This window comes from Lolium perenne, chromosome 4 (genome assembly GCF_019359855.2).
Source record: "Lolium perenne isolate Kyuss_39 chromosome 4, Kyuss_2.0, whole genome shotgun sequence".
Classification (NCBI taxonomy): domain Eukaryota; kingdom Viridiplantae; phylum Streptophyta; class Magnoliopsida; order Poales; family Poaceae; genus Lolium; species Lolium perenne.
Window position 1 is genome coordinate 17,573,214 of NC_067247.2, and position 23,756 is coordinate 17,596,969.

At 42.3% G+C, this 23,756-nt stretch overlaps 2 long non-coding RNA genes across 4 annotated transcripts; both read left to right on the forward strand.

Moving 5' to 3' along the window:
• Positions 1-13,087: 13,087 nt before the first annotated feature.
• On the forward strand, positions 13,088-15,103 carry LOC139829829 (uncharacterized). Of its 2 annotated transcripts, XR_007865869.2 has the most exons (4): positions 13,088-13,485; positions 13,614-13,702; positions 13,854-13,946; positions 14,502-15,103. It is a non-coding gene; the product is annotated as an uncharacterized lncRNA (long non-coding RNA). The 2 variants fall into 2 exon arrangements; XR_011744293.1 differs by having other exon boundaries at positions 13,088-13,702.
• A 4,333-nt stretch (positions 15,104-19,436) lies between these two features.
• On the forward strand, positions 19,437-23,063 carry LOC127323675 (uncharacterized). Of its 2 annotated transcripts, XR_007865868.2 has the most exons (4): positions 19,440-20,361; positions 20,490-20,578; positions 20,730-20,822; positions 21,378-23,063. It is a non-coding gene; the product is annotated as an uncharacterized lncRNA (long non-coding RNA). The 2 variants fall into 2 exon arrangements; XR_007865871.2 differs by having other exon boundaries at positions 19,437-20,578.
• The last annotated feature ends 693 nt before the right edge of the window (positions 23,064-23,756 follow it).

Below are 23,756 nucleotides of genomic sequence, written 5' to 3' on the forward strand. Positions count from 1 at the left end.
AAGAATCAAAGCTAGAAAAGCCAAGCTTGGGTGAATCTCCCGAGAAGAAACAAAGATGAAAGAAGAAACGACACACAAAAACATGAAGAGAAAAAGAAAAAGAAATCAAAAAGAACAACACCTCCTCGGAGAGAAGGTTTGGTGGCCGAGGCCACCGTGTGAGAGTTTAGTAGTGTGAGGTCGCGTAGAGACCTAGGACTCACGACTACTACTCAACATGAAGCTCATAGTCACTTGATTGACGGATAGCACATGCTTTTGGGTTTCTTTGTGCATCATGGGGGGAGGGATAGCTCAATAATTTAAACCGCACTCCCCCTATGTCCATGCGTGCTTTACCTCTAGACATATGGCACAAGAGTGGTATAGGTATCCACTATGACACAATGTCCAAATGAGAAGCACAAGGGTAGAGAGGCAAACCTTGACGATAAACGATAGAGAGTGAGTCCATTGTCTTGTTGGGCATAATTGGGATGAATAGATCCTTGGGATTGCTATACCGTTGGATCCCATCACTTCTTGCTCTTGAGAATATCTTGTGCTTTGCTTGGATTATGACGGGGTCTTGACGCATTAGCATCCCGGCGAGAGAAGATCAAAAGGATAGGTTCATGTGAGGTTCCTTGATCATCATCGAGATTTGAGTCCTCGCCTTGACGTCATGATGTTGATGCCGAACTTGAGGTTGTGGAAGAGGTGACTTATCACTTGGTTGTCCAAAGGAGCTGACTTGGCCTTGTGGTGTAGATGGCTCCATATAGATGGAACTTCGTCCTTCCCCGGTACTCATAGAAGGTAGCATTTGAGATTGGTGAGAGCCAACACTCATCCTTCCTATGGTAATCGGGGGAATTACATCTCCTTTCTCACAAGAAGCACTTCGCCTTCTCCAAGGAACTATCATATCTATCAAGAAGTCTCATCACTCAATACCACAAGCCTCTCAATAGACTCATACTCCATCATTATGCTTGAGTATCTTCTTAGATTTGTCTCTCACTTCCGGCAACCCTATGAGGTTAGGGTAAGAATATGGCTAGGAGCAAAAGATGGATTCCTTCTTTGCCAATGAAGAAAACCAAGATCTTGAGAACAAACTCCATTCCATTGTTGCCTCTTCTTGCAAGGATTATGTCATAGAACTTGTATCGAAATTGTTTGGGAAGCTTCATCATGATGCATTTCCTTTCAACACAATTCCTACAAAACACAATCTCTACACAAAGAAGCAAATTCCATTAGTCCTAGACCGTGGCCTCTTGAAGAGACTAGCTCCACAAGAGGACCACAACATGTTCATAATAGTAGGTAGGAAGACCCAAGAGTGTAGTGCAATGAACAATGAGTACATATGTAGGAGTCTTGACAAGATAGGACTTTGATCACCACTTTGTCAAGGCTCCATTACCTCTAAGCTTGATTGTGTCGTCGTCATAAGAAAGATGGATATAAGTACTTGATGATGACACCAAATTCCTTGCTTCCGGACATAAGACTTGTGGCTTCATGATAACCACCCAATAAGTACCTCCGAAAGCAAGGCCCTTCATGGATCAAGAGTTGGAAATAGGAGCCCACTTTTCAATGGGCTCTACCTCCATATCCTTTGCTTCATTGATCCTTCCTTCTCTCTCAATCTTCTTTGGCAAAATTGCCACTTCTCCTTCATGGCATACGTCCTCGTGGGCTTCAATGACTCCTTCCAAGAATTGGACTTGAATTTGGAGACTCTCAATCTCGGACCTCAAATCATTAGCTTCATCTTCTCGGTCCACTAGAGCTTCCTCAAGAAGAGAATTCCTTCTCTCGAGTGAATGCTTGTGTCTCTCCAAGGTGGCAATGTCATCCTCATGATTGCGACAAATGTAGTCCTTGCTTGAGCGTTTGTATTCTTCTATGGCTTCATCTTGCATAAGCTTGATCACCATAAGTTTGTCCTTGCTCCTCTTAAGATAAGCAATTTCATCCTCATGGTTACAACAAGTGACCTTTTCTTTGCTTGAACGGATCCACTCCAACAAGGACTCATTTTGCCTCTCATTGACTTCAACTAGCTTGGCCTTGTGTTTCTTTAGAGTGGCAATCTCTTCTTCATGATCACAACATTGCACCTTCTCTTTACTCAAGCGATAGTATTCATCTAAGGCCTCCTCTTGAGTTGAGATGACATCCAAGAACTTTGCATTGTGTTTTCTCAAGAAGCATACTTCGTCAAGGAGCTTGTCACAACATGAGTTAGGACCTTCATCTTCATTCTTCTTAGCAAAGGTTGCAACATCCTCAATTGACCATTCATGATCTTCTTCAAGATAATTCTTCTTCGTCTTGAGCTTGTCCAACCAACCAAGAGCATAATCTCGATCCTTGAGTTGGGAGATGAGAGAGTTGTTGTAGTCTTCAAGAATAAGAGCACTAGTTTCAAGAGTCATGCGCATGCACACTTTTTCCTCATAAGCTTGGGTGAGAGAGATAAGCTCCAATTCCTTCTTCTTTTCGAGCCCTTCATTTTCTACCATGTGATCCTCATCTTCAAGCATATTAGTTCTAGGCTTCTCGGTGGAGGAAATCTTGGAGACCTCGTTGTTGGGGAATAACTTGGGGAGCCCTTTGAGAAGAGGTCTACACCCGCTCTTGCGAACGAGCTTTCCATCATGTTCATCTCTTCTCTCAAAGATACATTCCGCAACAAGATGCCTTTTGTCACCACAATTGTAGCACGATACTCTTGAGCTTTGTCTCTTGATTTCCTTCAAGTGTTCACGAAACAACGCAAACTTAAACTCAAGCTTGCGGTTAGAGTTATTCACATGTTTGAGGAAGAGCATGTCAAGTTTGTCCCAAGCTTCCTTGGCGGTCTTGAGCGAATGGATATGAGCGCGATCCTTGGGAGTAATGGCCAAGTGGATCATGTTGATGGCGATGGTGTTGAGTTGGTTGTCCACCACTTCTCTTCTTGTCAAGTTCATATGGTCTCGTGGTGAATAGCCTTCCTCAATGATACGCCACAACTCGATGGAAGCACTGCGCATATGGGAACGCATTAAGAATTTCCAATCACCAAATCGATTATAATCAAGTAGTAGAGGTGGAGGACCATGAGGTAAAATGCATGGCATGTGTATTTGAGCATTTGAGTCATAATCACTTGATGGAGATGCATCCTTCCCCTTTGATGAGGTGTCAACATCCTCAAGATCCTTTTCCCGATGTGAATTTGTTGATTGCTCAACAATCTCAACACAAGGAAAAGAGTCGACTTGTGATGGGAAAACATTGACACCTCTATGAGTATCTATGATGGGTTTAGGCTTTGGAGTAATCAACTCCATCATCATGGCCTTCAATTGAGATACAATGGATGACTCCAATTTCTTGAGGTCATACAAAGTAGCCGGAGTATTATCGGCACTTGATGATGGAGATGATTGCTCACGGGAAAGGGCTCCATTCACAACCACCTCTTGTTCGGCCATTTCTTAGGCGGTAAAGCCCGAGCAACAAAACCTCGCTCTGATACCACTTGAACGGATCGTAGCGAACAAGAGGGGGGTGAATGGCGCTACGGCAAGTTTTAACCTTTTTCAAGTTTTAGCGCAATGGAAGGTAAAGGTGATAACTTTTGCTATAGCGGTGTTCCTACAATGAAGCTAGAGCATGTGCAACAAGTAAAGGAAACAACAAGATAGTAAGAGTGAGGAGCGAGACAACCGGGGAAGCGCGAGGCGAGTCGAGGTTTGTTTCCCGCAGTTCCCTCCACTAAAGGAGGTACGTCTGCGTTGAGGAGGTGCTAGTCTCACACAAGAGACTAGGCGGCCACACCACGAAGGAAGGCCTCACCCTCTTCCTCGAGAGAGCTTCACGGAGGTGCTCTCCCTCTTCCACTAAGGCACCGGTCGAGGCGGTGATTCCTTCACAAGGTTGGGGCGAGCTCCACACACACACAAGGATGCTCCCAACACCCTATGGAGCTAGTACATCACCAAGCTAGACTCCATAGCTGCTCATCTCCAATGCTCCACCATAGGAACCCATCTCCAGTGCTCCACCAAAGGAACCCCTCCAATACTCCACCAAGAAGCTCCTCCAGTGCTCCACCAAGAAGCTCTTCCAGTGCTCCACCAAGAAGCTCTTCCAGTGCTCCACCAAGAAGCTCTCCCACCAAGGAACCCTAACAACAAGATCCACTAAGGACTACCACGAATTGGTGAACTTTCTCTCGGTGGAATGATAGATCGGGGTCTCCTCCACCACCACACAAAATATGAGCAAGATTGGTTGGGTGGATGAGGAGATCCCCTCAATTTTGAGCTCAGCAACAATGGAGGAGAGAGAGAGAGAAGAGCTGAGCTGGGTGGAGAAGAAGGGGCCTTTATATAGGTCCCTCCAAATCCAACCGTTGCCCTCTGTTTTTTCCTAAGCGGTACTACCGCTCCTAGAAGCGGTACTACTGCTCTGAGTTCGAATTCCCCACTGAACTTGTCCACGTGGACACATTGCGGTACTACCGCTCGTGGTACCGCTTGTGGTACCGCAATAGGGTCCAGACCTTACTGGAACCCAAGCGGTACCCGAGCGGTACCAGAGCGGTACTACCATAACGCGTTACGGTACTTAGCGCGGTACCGTGGGCGGTACTACCGCCCTCAAGCGGTACTACCGCTCCAGGTACCGTGAAGGTACCGCAACGTGCTCTGTGGGGCTAATCCTTGTGCAATGCTCAGAGCGGTACCATGGGCGGTACCAGTAGAGGTAGCGGTACTACCGCTCCTGGTACCGGTAGTACCGCTATGGCTAAAACAGTTTTCCTCTCTTCCTCTCCTACCATGTCACCTCACGACACACACGCAAAACCAGAAACCCTAAGAGCTACGCTTCGGTCTTCTGATCATAATGTGCTCAGCGAGGGTACCGTGCATCTTGCAATCCTATCAATGACAAACTTTATGCACGGTTAGAATTGTTCGAGTGTTGTTATCAAACACACAAAACACGTGATATGGATCTTGCTCTTAAACTGCTGTTTTTGGTTTCAGAAATCCTAGTAAGGAAAAAATTTCGGAATCGGACGAAATCAACACCGAAGATCTTAAAATTCCTGGAAGCTTCCAGAGCACCGGAAAAAGGCCAGAGGGGAGCCAGGGGGCCCCACCCCACAGGGCGGCGCGGCCCAGGGGAGGCGCCCCCCTAGTGTGTGGGTCCCATGTGGCCCCTCCGACTCCGCCTCTTCGCCTATTTAGTCGTCCCTGACCTAAAACCTCGACCCAGTTCGACGAAACCAGAGAAAACCTTCCAGAGCCGCCGCCATCGTGAAACTCCAATTCGGGGGGACAGTAGTCTCTGTTCCGGCACCCTGCCGGGACGGGGAATTGCCCCCGGAGCCATCTCCACCGCCGTCTCCACCGCCATCGCTGTCTCCATGATGAGGAGGGAGTAATTCACCCTCGGGGCTGAGGGCTCCGCTGTAGCTATGTGGTTCATCTCTCTCTTTGTGATCTAGTTGAATATCATCTATGTGCTACTCTAGTGATGTTATTAAAGTACTCTATTCCTCCTGCACGGTGTAAAGGTGACAGTGTGTGCATCGTGTAGTATTTGGCGTAGGCTATGATTGTAATCTCTTGTAGATTATGAAGTTTACTATTGCTATGATAGTATTGATGTGATCTATGCCTCCTTCATAGTGTGATGGTGATAGTGTGCATGCTATGTTAGTTCTCGGTGTAGTTGTGTTGATCTATCTTGCACTCTAAGGTTATTTAAACATGAATATCGAATATTGTGGAGCTTGTTAACTCCGGCATTGAGGGTTCGTGTAATCCTACACAATTAGTGGTGTTCATCATCCAACAAGGAAGTGTAGAGTAGTCCTATTATGTGATCATTGTTGAGAGTGTCCACTAGTGAAAGCAGGATCCCTGGGCCTTGCTTCGAAGCATCGAATCTCTGTTTGTTTACTGTGTTGTTGCATGTTTACTCGCTACCATATTTTATTCAGATTGCTATTACCACTCATACTCATCCATATTACTTGCATCTCACTATCTCTTCGCCGAACTAGTGCACCTATACATCTGACAAGTGTATTAGGTGTGTTGGGGAAACAAGAGACTTCTTGCATTGTGATCGTAGGGTTGCTTGAGAGGGATATCTTTGACCTCTTCCTCCCTGAGTTCGATAAACCTTGGGTGATCCACTTAAGGGAAACTTGTTGCTGTTCTAAAAACCTCTGCTCTTGGAGGCCCAACACTGTCTACAAGAATAGAAGCACCCGTAGACATCAAGCACTTTTCTGGCGCCGTTGCCGGGGAGGAAAGGTAAAAGGTACTCACACTCCGAATCTCGGCTACCAAGCTATTTTCGCTGTTGTAAGTACTCGAAGCTATTTCCTTTAGATCCTGCAATTCCATCTTTTTGTTTCTTGTTTTACACTAGTAAGGCATAATGGAATACAACTATGAGATTTTTAATTTATTTCCTAAGTTAAGACATGAATTATGTGATGCGAAAATTAAAGAACCTATGGAGCCTCAATTGCATGCTAGTAGCAATGTTATTAGTATGAACGCAATCACTGCTAATGCTATGGATAAGTCTAAGCTTAGGGAAGCTAGTTTTTGTGATCTTTTTAGCTTTCCATCTTTAGGGGAGAAAATTTGTTCTGATAATGCTTTATCTCCCATATGCGATAACTCTAATGATGCTTGTGATATTTTAAATCCACCAACTGCAAGTACTGCTTTCAAGATACCCATGAAAATTATTGAACGTGTTATGGATAACCGCTATGAAGGGCTCTAGATGATCTTGGTAAAAAAGTTTGTGCCCTCTATCCTTTTATTTGTGAACTTTGCCATGGAGTGGGTCATTTTAATTTTCAATGCTCCTCCAATGATAATTTGAACCCAATGAGTGCTGCAAATTTTTATTGCGATGATGAAATTACTCCTAATCAGCATGATGAACTCACTTTATTTTTGTGGTGTGAAGAGTTATCAAGGAAAATTTCTTTGTTAGATATTAATGATCTAGATATTGATGACGTCCTGCATGGGTGTTTTTCTTATTGCATTGATAATAGCCATACAAATACTTACATACAAAATATTTTAGAAGATGACACCTTGCCAAAATATGTTAGGACCGCTGTGTGTTTTGAACTAATTAATGAAAAGGAGGAATCCTCCCAAGTTTCGTCTATTGTTTCTAAAAATAAATCAGGTTATGCGTACAAGCTACCCTTCAAGCCTCTTCCTCCTAAAGAAGGGAACGAGGAGAAGAAGAAGAAGAAGGGAACGAAGAAGAAGAAGAAGAAGAAGAAGAAGAAGAAGAAGAAGGAGAATAAAGAGAAAGAGGTAACAACATATCCCCGCGTGAATGAGATAACGCTAGGTAACCGTAAGTATGTTGCTCCTAATGATTATTATGATAATGAATCTGAATACAATGATCTTCCTATACCCTTTACATACATTAGTGATCATGATTTGAAAGAGCACACTACTTTTGATATTGCAAATCTCTGGGAAACTAATTCTGAAAATGATGATGATAATAATTGCCATAGTATCAGTGCTATTCATGCTTCCTCCCATAATGATATAGAAAGCTCTAAGCTTGGGGAAGAGGTGTTTGAAAATCCTTTTGCTACTGATCATTATGTGTTTGATACATCTCCTTCTAATAACAATGATGGTATGGTCACAGATAAACCGACTGTGAAAGATAACTATTCTATTTCTTATGATGACACTATGCCTCCAACCTTTGATGATTATTATAAAGAATGCTATGATATAGGTTACAACTATCCTTATGAAACTTGTCATAGTTATGATTGGATTGCCAAAAACAATTCCCTTACTTGTTTACCATGTTCAAATTCTTGATAATAATCTTGCTCCAATTACTATTAATGAGAAGAATTCTTCTTATGCCAAAATTAATGATACTTCTATGCATATGAACCATGATAAGAATGTTTTAAGTGATGGATATATTGTGGATTTCATCAATGATGCTACTGAAAGTTATTATGAGAGAGGGAAACATGGTTATATGCATCTTAATAATATTAAGTTTCCCCTCTTTATGTTGAGAATCTTGAAGTTACTCGTGTTTTATCCTCTTATGCTTGTCACTTTGTTTTTCATGAATTCATTTGTGTACAAGATTCCTTTGCATAGGAAGTGGGTTAGACTTAAATGTGTTTTGAATTCGCTTCTTGATGCTCTCTTTTGCCTCAACTCTTATTTTCTTGGGAGTGCACCATTGAAATTATTGAGCCCATCTTTTTTTTGAGCATAAACTGTAAGGCTTGCGCCCCACAGTATTTTATTAAACCAAAGCAACCACTGTACAAATATTTACAACAAACTACACTAAAAGATTACAAAAGTGAGTCAATCCATCTTGACAGGCTCTGAACATGCTTCTCCTTCACCCTATGCTTATGCAAAGAGAGATCTAACACAAAACGATTCTTCCAACCCCTAAAAGAAGGCATTATACCCTGAAAGATAGCCTCATTTCTCTGATTCCAAATGTGCCAAAGAGCAATAATCACCACTTCAGAGAAGAAAGGCTTACTGAATTTCCTCATGGCAGCATCAACTATAACCTCCTTATTGAGCCCATCTTAATGGCTATAAAGAAAGAACTTCTTGGGAGATAACCCATGTGTTTATTCTGCTACAGTAATTTTGTTTTATATTTGAGTCTTTGAAGTTGTTACTACTGTAGAAACCTCTCCTTATCTTAGTTTTGTTGCATTGTTGTGCCAAGTAAAGTCTTTGATAGCAAGGTTGATACTAGATTTGGATTACTGCGCAGAAACAGATTTCTGTCTGTCACGAATCTGGGCTGAATTCTCTGTAGATAACTCACAAAATTATGCCAATTTACGTGAGTGATCCTCAGATATGTACGCAACTTTCATTCAATTTGAGAATTTTCATTTGAGCAAGTCTGGTGCCTCTTTAAAATTCGTCTTTACGGACTGTTCTGTTTTGACAGATTCTGCCTTTTATTTCGCATTGCCTCTTTTGCTATGTGGGATGGATTTCTTTGTTCCATTAACTTCCAGTAGCTTTGAGCAATGTCCAGAAGTGTTCAGAATGATTGTGTCACCTCTGAACATGTGAGTTTTTGATTATGCACTAACCCTCTAATGAGTTTGTTTCGAGTTTGGTGTGAAGGAAGTTTTCAAGGGTCAAGAGAGGAGGATGATATACTACGATCAAGAAGAGTGAAAAGTCTAAGCTTGGGGATGCCCCGGTGGTTCATCCCTGCATATTTCAAGAAGACTCAAGCATCTAAGCTTGGGGATGCCCAAGGCATCCCCTTCTTCATCGACAAATTATCAGGTTCCTGCCTTGAAACTATATTTTTATTCGGTCACATCTTATGTACTTTACTTGGAGCGTTTGTATGCTTTTGTTTTTTGTTTTTGTTTGAATAAATGTTTGTGTGGGAGAGAGACACACTCCACTGGTTCGTATGAACACATGTGTTCTTAGCTTTTAATGTTCATGGCGAAGGTTGAAACTGCTTCGTTAATTGTTATATGGTTGGAAACGGGAAATGCTACATGTAGTAATTGGTATGATGTCTTAAATAATGTGATACTTGGCAATTGTTGTGATCATGTTTAAGCTCTTGCATCATATGCTTTGCACCTATTAGTGAAGAAGTACATAGAGCTGGTTAAAATTTGGATTGCATGATTGGTCTCTTTAAAGTCTAGATATTTTCTAGTAAGGTGTTTGAACAACAAGGAAGACAATGTAGAGTCCTATAATGCTTGCAATATGTCTTTTATGTGAGTTTTGCTGTACCGGTTCATACTTGTGTTTGCTTCAAACAACCTTGCTAGCCCAAAGCCTTGTATTGAGAGGGAATACTTCTCGTGCATCCAAATTCTTGAGCCAAACACTATGCCATTTGTGTCCACCATACCTACCTACTACATGGTATTTCTCCGCCATTCCAAAGTAAATTGCTTGAGTGCTACCTTTAAATTTCTATCCTCCACCTTTGCAATATATAGCTCATGGGACAAATAGCTTAAAAACTATTGTGGTATTGAATATGTACTTATGCACTTTATCTCTTATTAAGTTGCTTGTTGTGCGATAACCATGTTCCTGGGGACGCCATCAACTACTCTTTGTTGAATATCATGTGAGTTGCTATGCATGTCCGTCTTGTCTGAAGTAAGGGAGATTTACCACTAGTTGAATGGTTAGAGCATGCATAATGTTAGAGAAGAACATTGGGCCGCTAACTAAAGCCATGAATCATGGTGGAAGTTTCAGTTTTGGACAAATATCCTCAATCTCATATGAGAACATTAATTGTTGTTGAATGCTTATGCATTAAAGAGGATTCCATTATCTATTGTCTATGTTGTCCCGGTATGGATGTCTAAGTTGAGAATAATCAAAAGCGAGAAATCCAATGCGAGCTTTCTCCTTAGACTTTTGTACAGGCGGCATAGAGGTACCCCTTTGTGACACTTAGTTAAAACATATGTATTGCGATGATAATCCAGGTAATCCGAGCTAATTAGGACAAGGTGCGGGCACTATTGGTATACTATGCATGAGGCTTGCAACTTGTAGGATATAATTTACATGATACATATGCGTTATTACTACCGTTGACAAAATTGTTTCTTGCTTTCAAAACCAAAGCTCTAGCATAAATATAGCAATCAATGCTTCCCTCTGCGAAGGGCCATTCTTCTACTTTTATGTTGAGTCAGTTTACCCATTTCTCTCTATCTTGGAAGCAAACACTTGTGTTAACTGTGCATTGATTCTTACATATTTGCTTATTGCACTTGTTATATTGCTTTGCATTGACAACTATCCATGAGATATACATGTTACAAGTTGAAAGCAACCGCTGAAACTTAATCTTCCATTGTGTTGCTTCAATGCCTTTACTATGAATTTATTGCTTTACGAGTTAACTCTTATGCAAGACTTATTGATGCTTGTCTTGAAAGTATTATTCATGAAAAGTCTTTGCTATATGATTCAATTGTTTACTCATTGCATTAACATTGCTTTGAATCGCTGCATTCATCTCATATGCTTTACAATAGTATGATCAAGATTATGTTGGTAGCATGTCACTTCAGAAATTATCTTTTATCGTTTACCTACTCGAGGACGAGTAGGAACTAAGCTTGGGGATGCTGATACGTCTCCGACGTATCGATAATTTCTTATGTTCCATGCTTGTTTTATGACAATACCTACATGTTTTGTTCACACTTTATATCGTTTTTATGCGTTTTCCGGAACTAACCTATTGACGAGATGCTGAAGGGCCAGTTGCTGTTTTCTGCTGTTTTTGGTTTCAGAAATCCTAGTAAGGAAATATTTTCGAAATCGGACGAAATCAACACCGAAGATCTTAAAATTCCCGGAAGCTTCCAGAGCACCAGAGAAAGGCCAGAGGGGAGCCAGGGGGCCACACCCCACAGGGCGGCGCGGCCTAGGGGGGGCGCGCCCCCGTAGTGTGTGGGTCCCCTGTGGCCCATCCGACTCCGCCTCTTCGCCTATTTAGTCGTCCCTGACCTAAAACCTCGACCCAGTTCGATGAAACCAGAGAAAACCTTCCAGAGCCGTCGCCATCGCGAAACTCCAATTCGGGGGACAGAAGTCTCTGTTCCGGCACCCTGCCGGGACGGGGAATTGCCCCCGGAGCCATCTCCACCGCCGTCTCCACCGCCATCTTCACCGCCATCGCTGTCTCTATGATGAGGAGGGAGTAATTCACCCCCGGGGCTGAGGGCTCCGCTGTAGCTATGTGGTTCATCTCTCTCTCTCTCTTTGTGATCTAGTTGAATATCATCTATGTGCTACTCTAGTGATGTTATTAAAGTACTCTATTCCTCCTGCACTGTGTAAAGGTGACAGTGTGTGCATCGTGTAGTACTTGGCGTAGGCTATGATTGTAATCTCTTGTAGATTATGAAGTTAACTATTGCTATGATAGTATTGGTGTGATCTATGCCTCCTTCATAGTGTGATGGTGACAGTGTGCATGCTATGTTAGTTCTCGGTGTAATTGTGTTGATCTATCTTGCACTCTAAGGTTATTTAAACATGAATATCGAATATTGTGGAGCTTGTTAACTCCGACATTGAGGGTTCGTGTAATCCTACACAATTAGTGGTGTTCATCATCCAACAAGGGAGTGTAGAGTAGTCCTATTATGTATCATTGTTGAGAGTGTCCACTAGTGAAAGCAGGATCCCTGGGCCTTGCTTCCAAGCATCGAATCTCCGTTTGTTTACTGTGTTGTTGCATGTTTACTCGCTGCCATATTTTATTCAGATTGCTATTACCACCCATACTCATCCATATTACTTGCATCTCACTATCTCTTCGCCGAACTAGTGCACCTATATATCTGACAAGTGTATTAGGTGTGTTGGGGACACAAGAGACTTCTTGCATTTTGATCGCAGGGTTGCTTGAGAGGGATATCTTTGACCTCTTCCTCCCTGAGTTCGATAAACCTTGGGTGATCCACTTAAGGGAAACTTGCTGTTGTTCTACAAACCTCTGCTCTTGGAGGCCCAACACTGTCTACAAGAATAGAAGCACCCGTAGACATCAGGGACTGTTGGAGATATGCCCAGGAGGCAATAATAACGTGGTTATTATAATATCTTTGTATTTATGATAAATGTTTGCATACATGCTATAATTGTATTAACCGAAACATTGATACATGTGTGTTATGTAAACAACAAGGAGTCCCTAGTAAAGCCTCTTGTATAACTAGCTTGTTGATTAATAGATGATCATGGTTTCGTGATCATGAACATTGGATTTATTAATAACAAGGTTATGTCATGTAACATCCCTATTTTAGTTAAACCTAAATAGGAGTTGTAATGTGCATCATGAGCATGGCATGCATTATTTTATTTAACTCTCGAGAACATACATTGAGGAAAATTTAGAATCGAGTAAAAAAATTGCCTATTTTCTTTCATGTTTTAAATGTCCTCAAAAAGTTTTCAAATATAATTTATCAAATTGAAGAGGCAATCTACATCTATAACCAGCTTCATTTTCTAGAGCTAAATATCTAGCAGTCCTTGGATCGATATATATAAGCTACAGTACCACAATCTAATAAAATAGCCATGGAAAGGGATAAAACCAATCTAATCTTGTCTTGGTGAGGCGTGGTCAGCTAGTACTTCTTTACCCAACGTAGCAGATCACCTCAGCCATCCTGATCCATTCCCCATCTTACAACAACCGACCCAAATAGCAACCCTTCCAAGAACCACCGATGGAGCCATGGCAACCACCTACATGGGCCAGCGCCTGGAAGACTAACACCCGGACCTATGGCTGGAGCAGAGCAAGGCTGCCGTCGGGGGAGGCAAGGAAGGAGAGAAGAAGAAGAGACCCTGCCATCTACGTTTTATTCTTCTGCATCCTTGAGAATAGGTACAGCCCGTATGCATGACAGGGCAGCGAAATTAGTTTTCTTTGTTTAAGATCCGTCCCCTGTTTTCCCGTGAGATGAGCTGATGCCTGGAAGGTTTATTCTTAGAAATCTGTCTTGTAACTTTCAGCTAGAGAGAGAAAGTTGCAGTACAGAGTTTCAGTTTGAAGTAGAACAGAGCAACGGAGCATCCATACTTGCTGTTTGCTAACGTCTTAGGTAAAAGAATCCTTCTAAATGGCTGGAGCTTCTTTCTACTTGAGTGATATTCTGATGTTAATTCTATCTTCTACATACACGTTTCTGAATCTCCTATTCCTTCTAGCAAATAACCAATCTGAATACTTGTGAATCCATCTACTATTGTCAGGTTTATGTGGTCTGAAAATCCCTTTGGTGTTGTCCAAATATCTTGCCAAACTGAACCATGTGTCATATTCGAATTTCAGCAACAAGGAGAAAGGTGATATTGCTCAGACTCCTAGTTCTCCATCCGATCCCAGGAAAACCATCCGGTGTTTCAAGCTCGTTGTTGTACCCATGTTCAGTTTAATAGCTACAGTACTAACATCTAAACTCAGTACTTCCTAACAAAGTCCCACAGAACATTTCAGAGTATTTAAAAGACTAATTTTCGTATCTGCTGTTTTCCGTTTCAGAAAATAACTGAAATTGTAAAATTCGTGAATAATTCATTTTAAATAAGAAAATACGTATAATATATCGAAATCTTCAGAAAAATGAGATCTACCTTTTAGTGTCAAAAGCATGCATTGTTAATCAACTTTGAACCCTGCTCCTAATAGAAGAACAAATGAACCATTTTTCTTTATTTATGTGGTTCATGGAAATGCTAACCCTAGGGCATTCCAAACCCAATTAAATTGCCTCTCATGTTTAGGGATGATTCCAATACCTTTAAACATGTCATGTCATCATTATTGTTTGCGCATTGCATCGATGCCATGTGTTGATTGTTCTTTTCCCTTTCCGGTATTTGCTTCTTCGCGATCGATAGAACACGTGCCCGAGACGATGAAGATCGACAACGACGCAGATCAATAATTGTCCATCAGCGAACAAGTCAAGCATGGGATCCTCGAAGATCCATATTGGTTTGTCAGGGACAAAGGCAAGCCCTAGCCTGGTTCATATATGTTTTTGAAATGCTTTTACTTCTGGTTCCTACATATTGCACACGATTCAACTGTCTTTTATCGATAGGTAGAGTTATCCTATCTATTGCATGTTCCCCCTTGTAGCCTCAAATACCTGATCCACCGCTCCTAGCATAACTAGGTTGGGCATGTGTGCATCGCTAGAGCCTTTATCTCTTTATGCTTAGCCATGCTTAGTTTGTTACGCTACTACTCCGGTCTTCGGACTGGAGCCATACAATGAATGAAACTAGCATGACAGGTTGACGTGGTAAGTATAGAGATGTTGATAAACATGATTAAAGGCTCAGACGAGAGGCCACATTGGGATGTGGTGGGTTGTTTCGTTTCTGCCGACCCTAGGAACCGAGTTCTCGCCTCTTGAACCAAGACCGAGCGTACAACCACACGAGGCCCTATTATGGTACCCTCTCGACTCACTAACTTGCCTAGTAGATTCCATGAGTCACATAGTTTGTGCGTTATCTGGACATATGCATTGCATTCTGCTTTGGGGGAAAAGGTACATAACAGGTAGGTAAGAGTGGCCGTGGTGGCTGGGGGTTGCGGCCCCTGGGGAAACCCACCTCGCCTCACATCGTTAAGGACCGACTTCGGGACTTGACCCGTTACGGCGGAACAATCCTTAGCGCGTGACTCATGGTCTCGGCGACAGCAAGGTAAAGGTCGTGGTCAACCACCCTCTGCCGGCTTTCCAAGGAAGAGAGCTAATGGTCCTGGCATTAAGAGTCGGTTGGTACGTGTGGGTAAAGTTGTGCACCCCTGCAGGGTTATGAATCTTTTCGAAAAGCCGTGTCCACGGTTACGGACGACTTGGGAACGGACGTGGAGATCATAGAGAACTTTAACCTGATCGTAAAACTTGACAAACAATGTGTGTTTACGGATACCTTCTCCGGGTGTTGAGGGGGTGATCCGAGGATAGTGGTTCGAGATGATGGAGATTGGTGGATACAATATGATGATCAATAGAGATCGAGATGTCGCTCTCTTATCCCCTTTTAAAGGTTCTGAGTAGTCGAGCTTCTTCTCCCTCTTGTTTATTAAAGGAAAATTGGCTTTACGCAAAAGAAGCTCCACAGAAAGCCCGCATACCAGCTTTGCTAAAAGGTTGTACTAAGTCTTGCTGAGTCCCTGTACTCAGCTTTGCATGCTTTTGTTTCGCATTTAAGTCGCTCCAACAGATGGTGGTTTCTAAGTCGACATCGACGAGTAGCTTGGGGTTCCCAGGTAGCAGCCTGGAATCTATGGGCTGGGACGTCGCCGTTATGCTCCTGGCCTCTTAGGCCTTTTGCTATCTTGCTATGTCTAATAGCATAACTTTGCTTCCGTTGGTTGATGTATGTCGTGTCGTTGACCTCTGCTTGTAATGCTTTGGTTCTTCGCTCAGTTATGAGCTTGTGTTACTTTTTGAGTCGTAGAGTCACTGTTGTGTTACCGATTCTCTCACTGTAGTCTCTCGAGCTCTAGGTTAGGCTTATGTCAGACGAAGATCTGGTATTTGTCTAACCCTGATCCCGGGGGTGCCACAGGTTTTGGTATCGAGGCAGACTGCTGTAGGAAAACCATTTCTACTGGTCGATGTTGAGTCTAGTGTTTGCGAAAACTATTTGGAAGTTAAAAGTATTTGTGAAAATCTTATTAGGCTTCTTTTTACTCCTTATCTGGGATCGCTCTATTTCTAAGGTGCCTTACCTTGTGTTTATTTGAAAGTTTTCCTATCTCTTCTAGTCTTTCAAACTTAGGTGCCTCAAGGGCATGTCGTTCTAAACCAGTTGACCTAGTGAAGGGTTCTCTAGAGTCGTGTGTGTGTTGTGCACCTCCTCATTTTGTTTTAATAGAGAGATCTCCTTCCATCATGATCTTTCTAGTTTGTGGGTTCCACAAAATTCTGTTCTAGGCTTCGAGGTTTCCTTTCGCCTTGTATGCCTCCTTTTTATTTTCTTGGGTACTTCGGAAGCTAGTTATGGCTTCTAGATGCTACATCGTGATTACTAAATCACAGTGTCCTTTGTGTCACTCATCTAGTAGTTACTCCTTTCTCGGGTTTTAACCCTTGGACTTGAACCTAAGGTCCCCGATTGTGCTGGATTCTAATGTATGAATCTTCGTACATGAAGCTGGCCTTTAACCCAAGATCCATTCCATTAAACACTGATGTTAATGTTCAAACATTACATCGGGATGGCTACAAGCTAGCCTTCAAGCTTGTGGTTATTGTCGTGTTGAACTGCGACAATAAAGATCTTTCCTTTTCACTAGCTATCGCAGAGATTCCAGCGAATCAAATGGATCACGACAAGAGTTCTCTTTGAGAGTCTCATATCTATATGTGTGACTCTTCCACACCTCCTTTTTCAACATGAGTTTCACAAAAGTGTTATCTTGTGCATCTACATCTCAGGAATTCCGATCCTGATTGTGTTCCTCCTCTTTTGTTGCTTTCCTACCTTTGTCTGCTAGCTATCAGCCAAGTTCTAAATGTGCATTGGTGTTTTACAGTGCATATTACTCCTGTGGTTCGTCAGGACATTCCACTTTGGTATGTAAGGAGAAACAAACTCCAGTACCTTGTCCATTTCAAAGACTTGGTCAAAGTGTTGTAATCCGCAGATTAAGAAGTCCCGTTAGCTTCTGTTCTACCTTGGAGTATCAACCTCTTCTATATCATGAGGTCGTGCTTTGTATCATGGCCTTATTGATGAAGTGATGCTCTTACATATCTTTACTCGCCCTTCCTCCGAGTTGTTCGTGCTTGGGAATCTTGGGGTGTATTTATTGATGTGGCTATCCGAGATTCTTAGAAATTCTTATTTCTTTGAAATCCAAGGACGTTGATGTCATTCTTAGCATAATTGGTTCGCCAATTATTAAGCGAAGTTTGATCGTGTTGCCAAGTCCATTTATTCAGGCACATCTTCGGTCAAAGAGTTAGGTTCATCCCAAAGCTCTCAAGACCATATCGTTTCCTTTGTAAAGCAAGATCCCCTCTCGAACTCAGTGATATACTGGTGGTTCATCATATTCTAGTTGTCTTTATAGAAGTATCGTCATGTTGCCACATGACCGTGTTATCGAGTTCATGAGTACGTTGGTTCCTTGAACTACTCCTTCTCCAAGAACCGTGTTGGATAACCCTGGACTATTTGGTTGAGCTTAAACAACAACTTGGAGAGTTGAAAGACAAAAGCTCTATCGAACTTTGTTCCTTCATAAAGGGATGTCTAGTGTTGTTTGCGTTAAAGTCAGGAAGTATCTCCTTTATGGATATGCTACCTTTCCCATATTTGATTTGAGTTTGGGCTATCGTCAAATCATACTCAGTTCCAAGGACTATCTGGATGATGTTTATACTCATGGTGTCTCGTCTGAGTATACCTTCATGTCCTTTGGTCTGACCAATATTTCTGTCGAGTCCATATAGAATATGAGTCCCTCATTGGAGTATCTTGATAAGTCTGTTGTTGAGCCCATCGACGACATTCTTATTTCCTCCAAGTTTAAAAGATTCATATTGGACGTTTGACACTAGTATTGGAAAGTTTTGAGAACCATCTTTGTGTTAACATGAAGTATGTGTTCTGGATGTTGGAAGTAACCTTCTCTGGTTCACGTGCATATGCTGAAAGATGTCGCCGTGGATCAGAGTAGAGTTCCCTTTTGTTTCCCTCGGGAATCATCACAAGTTGGTCAGGCAAGTGCAAAGTTATCTTGAGATGCAAGGTTGTTACCTCCATTCCTTGAAAAGTTCCTCTATGCACATTAAGCCGCTGACTGATTTGTTCAAGAAAGAGAAGAAGCTTAAGAACTTCAAAATCTTCTTTGATGTCCCCATCAGGACTCACTTGTGTTACATTGCAAATTCATATGCACGCAATTGCCTTTGGCAGTCGCATCCATATGTGTTATGCAATCTAGCTCAATCCTTTGGAGCTTGACATTGTGGTCCATATCTTTAGAATCTATCGACTTTACCTTGGTGGTAACTATTGCAAATCTTACATTCAAACATTCTGAGTCCAAAAGTATCTTTACACCTAACCTAAGCTGAATCTCAAGCGGCAATGATAGTTAGTGTTTCTCAAGGATTTTTGACATGGGTCTCTTTTGTAAATCCGGCAAGATTGATGTCGTGGTTAACACACAATTAGTCGGAAGGCCTAATGCCATAACCTCTTGAATCATCAAGAATAACCACTCTCAATAAGGATCTTGTGCGACTTATTCTAGCAGTTGCCTTATGATGTCTTTTCAATTCCGAAGTCCAACCTTGACTCGATGACCTATTGAAGGCTCGTTAATAGCCTAAATTTGGTGTCTAGAACATCAAGGAGAACATTAGAAGCAGAGTTGCTAAATGTCTCTCGGTCAATCCCTCGAAACCATTTCTCTGGTGACAACAACTTTGTTCGGAGAAACTTCACTCCCGCTGATCCTTGGCACTTCACTAGCTAGTGCTATTCCTTTTCGTTGGTTAGTACCAAAAATTATAATCAACTCACACGTTGTGTGAATTTGTCAGCCATCTAGGGCCCCAGCCTTTTGAATGCACAACAATCATTTCATGTACCCATGCCAAAAGAGTGACTATGATTTTGAAATCCAAAGTTGCTCTCGTTGGGTAATCCTCTGTGTTTCTTCGAGTCAACCGTTCTAAGAGTGCCTCGTTATGATATCAAAGGAAATTTAACTCTTCGCTACCTTGTACCTTCATGTTCTTATCAAGCATGGAGAAACTGCCAATCAAAATTTGAAACTTCTTCTGTCTCCCCCGTTACCTTGATGTGTTTCATGTTTGTTAGCTCAAGAGTTGTTTTTAAACACTCCTCCCATGAGTTGATCATGAGATACTCGATCTTCGTGCAGATCTATCGTTCCAGAGTTATTCCCTCTTTTCTTTAGAGTAGTCGACGACAATCTCGAAGGAAGGAAAGGAAGATCTTCAGTCGTTATGAAGTTGTGGATCAACCTCTTCAAGAAAGAAGATCGCTATGGGGATCGTTGAAGACATTTGCAACCTTTCTCCCTTTGTGTCTCTCTTTTCATACCTTAGGAATCTCGGGGACGAGATTCTTGTAAGGGGGATAGAGTTGTAACATCCCTATTTTAGTTAAACCTAAATAGGAGTTGTAATGTGCATCATGAGCATGGCATGCATTATTTTATTTAACTCTCGAGAACATACATTGAGGAAAATTTAGAATCGAGTAAAAAAATTGCCTATTTTCTTTCATGTTTTAAATGTCCTCAAAAAGTTTTCAAATATAATTTATCAAATTGAAGAGGCAATCTACATCTATAACCAGCTTCATTTTCTAGAGCTAAATATCTAGCAGTCCTTGGATCGATATATATAAGCTACAGTACCACAATCTAATAAAATAGCCATGGAAAGGGATAAAACCAATCTAATCTTGTCTTGGTGAGGCGTGGTCAGCTAGTACTTCTTTACCCAACGTAGCAGATCACCTCAGCCATCCTGATCCATTCCCCATCTTACAACAACCGACCCAAATAGCAACCCTTCCAAGAACCACCGATGGAGCCATGGCAACCACCTACATGGGCCAGCGCCTGGAAGACTAACACCCGGACCTATGGCTGGAGCAGAGCAAGGCTGCCGTCGGGGGAGGCAAGGAAGGAGAGAAGAAGAAGAGACCCTGCCATCTACGTTTTATTCTTCTGCATCCTTGAGAATAGGTACAGCCCGTATGCATGACAGGGCAGCGAAATTAGTTTTCTTTGTTTAAGATCCGTCCCCTGTTTTCCCGTGAGATGAGCTGATGCCTGGAAGGTTTATTCTTAGAAATCTGTCTTGTAACTTTCAGCTAGAGAGAGAAAGTTGCAGTACAGAGTTTCAGTTTGAAGTAGAACAGAGCAACGGAGCATCCATACTTGCTGTTTGCTAACGTCTTAGGTAAAAGAATCCTTCTAAATGGCTGGAGCTTCTTTCTACTTGAGTGATAATCTGATGTTAATTCTATCTTCTACATACACGTTTCTGAATCTCCTATTCCTTCTAGCAAATAACCAATCTGAATACTTGTGAATCCATCTACTATTGTCAGGTTTATGTGGTCTGAAAATCCCTTTGGTGTTGTCCAAATATCTTGCCAAACTGAACCATGTGTCATATTCGAATTTCAGCAACAAGGAGAAAGGTGATATTGCTCAGACTCCTAGTTCTCCATCCGATCCCAGGAAAACCATCCGGTGTTTCAAGCTCGTTGTTGTACCCATGTTCAGTTTAATAGCTACAGTACTAACATCTAAACTCAGTACTTCCTAACAAAGTCCCACAGAACATTTCAGAGTATTTAAAAGACTAATTTTCGTATCTGCTGTTTTCCGTTTCAGAAAATAACTGAAATTGTAAAATTCGTGAATAATTCATTTTAAATAAGAAAATACGTATAATATATCGAAATCTTCAGAAAAATGAGATCTACCTTTTAGTGTCAAAAGCATGCATTGTTAATCAACTTTGAACCCTGCTCCTAATAGAAGAACAAATGAACCATTTTTCTTTATTTATGTGGTTTATGGAAATGCTAACCCTAGGGCATTCCAAACCCAATTAAATTGCCTCTCATGTTTAGGGATGATTCCAATACCTTTAAACATGTCATGTCATCATTATTGTTTGCGCATTGCATCGATGCCATGTGTTGATTGTTCTTTTCCCTTTCCGGTATTTGCTTCTTCGCGATCGATAGAACACGTGCCCGAGACGATGAAGATCGACAACGACGCAGATCAATAATTGTCCATCAGCGAACAAGTCAAGCATGGGATCCTCGAAGATCCATATTGGTTTGTCAGGGACAAAGGCAAGCCCTAGCCTGGTTCATATATGTTTTTGAAATGCTTTTACTTCTGGTTCCTACATATTGCACACGATTCAACTGTCTTTTATCGATAGGTAGAGTTATCCTATCTATTGCATGTTCCCCCTTGTAGCCTCAAATACCTGATCCACCGCTCCTAGCATAACTAGGTTGGGCATGTGTGCATCGCTAGAGCCTTTATCTCTTTATGCTTAGCCATGCTTAGTTTGTTACGCTACTACTCCGGTCTTCGGACTGGAGCCATACAATGAATGAAACTAGCATGACAGGTTGACGTGGTAAGTATAGAGATGTTGATAAACATGATTAAAGGCTCAGACGAGAGGCCACATTGGGATGTGGTGGGTTGTTTCGTTTCTGCCGACCCTAGGAACCGAGTTCTCGCCTCTTGAACCAAGACCGAGTGTACAACCAAACGAGGCCCTATTATGGTACCCTCTCGACTCACTAACTTGCCTAGTAGATTCCATGAGTCACATAGTTTGTGCGTTATCTGGACATATGCATTGCATTCTGCTTTAGGGGAAAAGGTACATAACAGGTAGGTAAGCGTGGCCGTGGTGGCTGGGGGTTGCGGCCCCTGGGGAAACCCACCTTGCCTCACATCGTTAAGGACCGACTTCGGGACTTGACCCGTTACGGCGGAACAATCCTTAGCGCGTGACTCATGGTCTCGGCGACAGCAAGGTAAAGGTCGTGGTCAACCACCCTCTGCCGGCTTTCCAAGGAAGAGAGCTAATGGTCCTGGCATTAAGAGTCGGTTGGTACGTGTGGGTAAAGTTGTGCACCCCTGCAGGGTTATGAATCTTTTCGAAAAGCCGTGTCCACGGTTACGGACGACTTGGGAACGGACGTGGAGATCATAGAGAACTTTAACCTGATCGTAAAACTTGACAAACAATGTGTGTTTACGGATACCTTCTCCGGGTGTTGAGGGGGTGATCCGAGGATAGTGGTTCGAGATGATGGAGATTGGTGGATACAATATGATGATCAATAGAGATCGAGATGTCGCTCTCTTATCCCCTTTTAAAGGTTCTGAGTAGTCGAGCTTCTTCTCCCTCTTGTTTATTAAAGGAAAATTGGCTTTACGCAAAAGAAGCTCCACAGAAAGCCCGCATACCAGCTTTGCTAAAAGGTTGTACTAAGTCTTGCTGAGTCCCTGTACTCAGCTTTGCATGCTTTTGTTTCAGACGAAGTCGCTCCAACAGATGGTGGTTTCTAAGTCGACATCGACGAGTAGCTTGGGGTTCCCAGGTAGCAGCCTGGAATCTATGGGCTGGGACGTCGCCGTTATGCTCCTGGCCTCTTAGGCCTTTTGCTATCTTGCTATGTCTAATAGCATAACTTTGCTTCCGTTGGTTGATGTATGTCAGGTCAGTGACCTCTGCTTGTAATGCTTTGGTTCTTCGCTTAGTTATGAGCTTGTGTTACTTTTTGAGTCGTAGAGTCACTGTTGTGTTACCGATTCTCTCACTGTAGTCTCTCGAGCTCTAGGTTAGGCTTATGTCAGACGAAGATCTGGTATTTGTCTAACCCTGATCCCGGGGGTGCCACATGTCATTGGATGAATGATATAATGGACACACACCCAAATAAGCATAGCATGAGATCAAGTCATTAAGTTCAACTTGCTATAAGCTTTCGATACATAGTTACCTAAGTCCTTCGACCATGAGATCATGTAAATCACTTACACCGGAAGGATGCTTTGATTACATCAAAAGCCATTGCATAAATGGGTGGTTATAAACATGGGATTAAGTATTCGGAAAGTGTGAGTTGAGGCATATGGATCAAGAGTGGGATTTGTCCATCCCAATGACGGATAGATATACTCTAGGCCCTGTCGGTAGAATGTCGTATGATTATCTTGCAAGCATGTGACTAGATCACAAGAGATGACATACCACGGTACGAGTAAAGAGTACTTGGCGGAAACGAGGTTGAACTAGGTATGAAGATACTGATGATCGAACCTCGGACAAGTAAAGTATCGCGTGACAAAGGAAATCGGTATCGTATGTAAATGGTCCAATCGATCACTAAGTTATCGCTGAATGTGTGGGAGCCATTATGGATCTCCAGATCCCGCTATTGGTTATTGGTCGGAGAGGAGTCTCGACCATGTCTGCATAGTTCACGAACCGTAGGGTGACGCGCTTAAGGTTCGATGTCGCATAAGTAGATTCAGAATATGAGATGGAGTCCGAAGTTTGTTCGGAGTCTTGGATGGGATCCAGGACA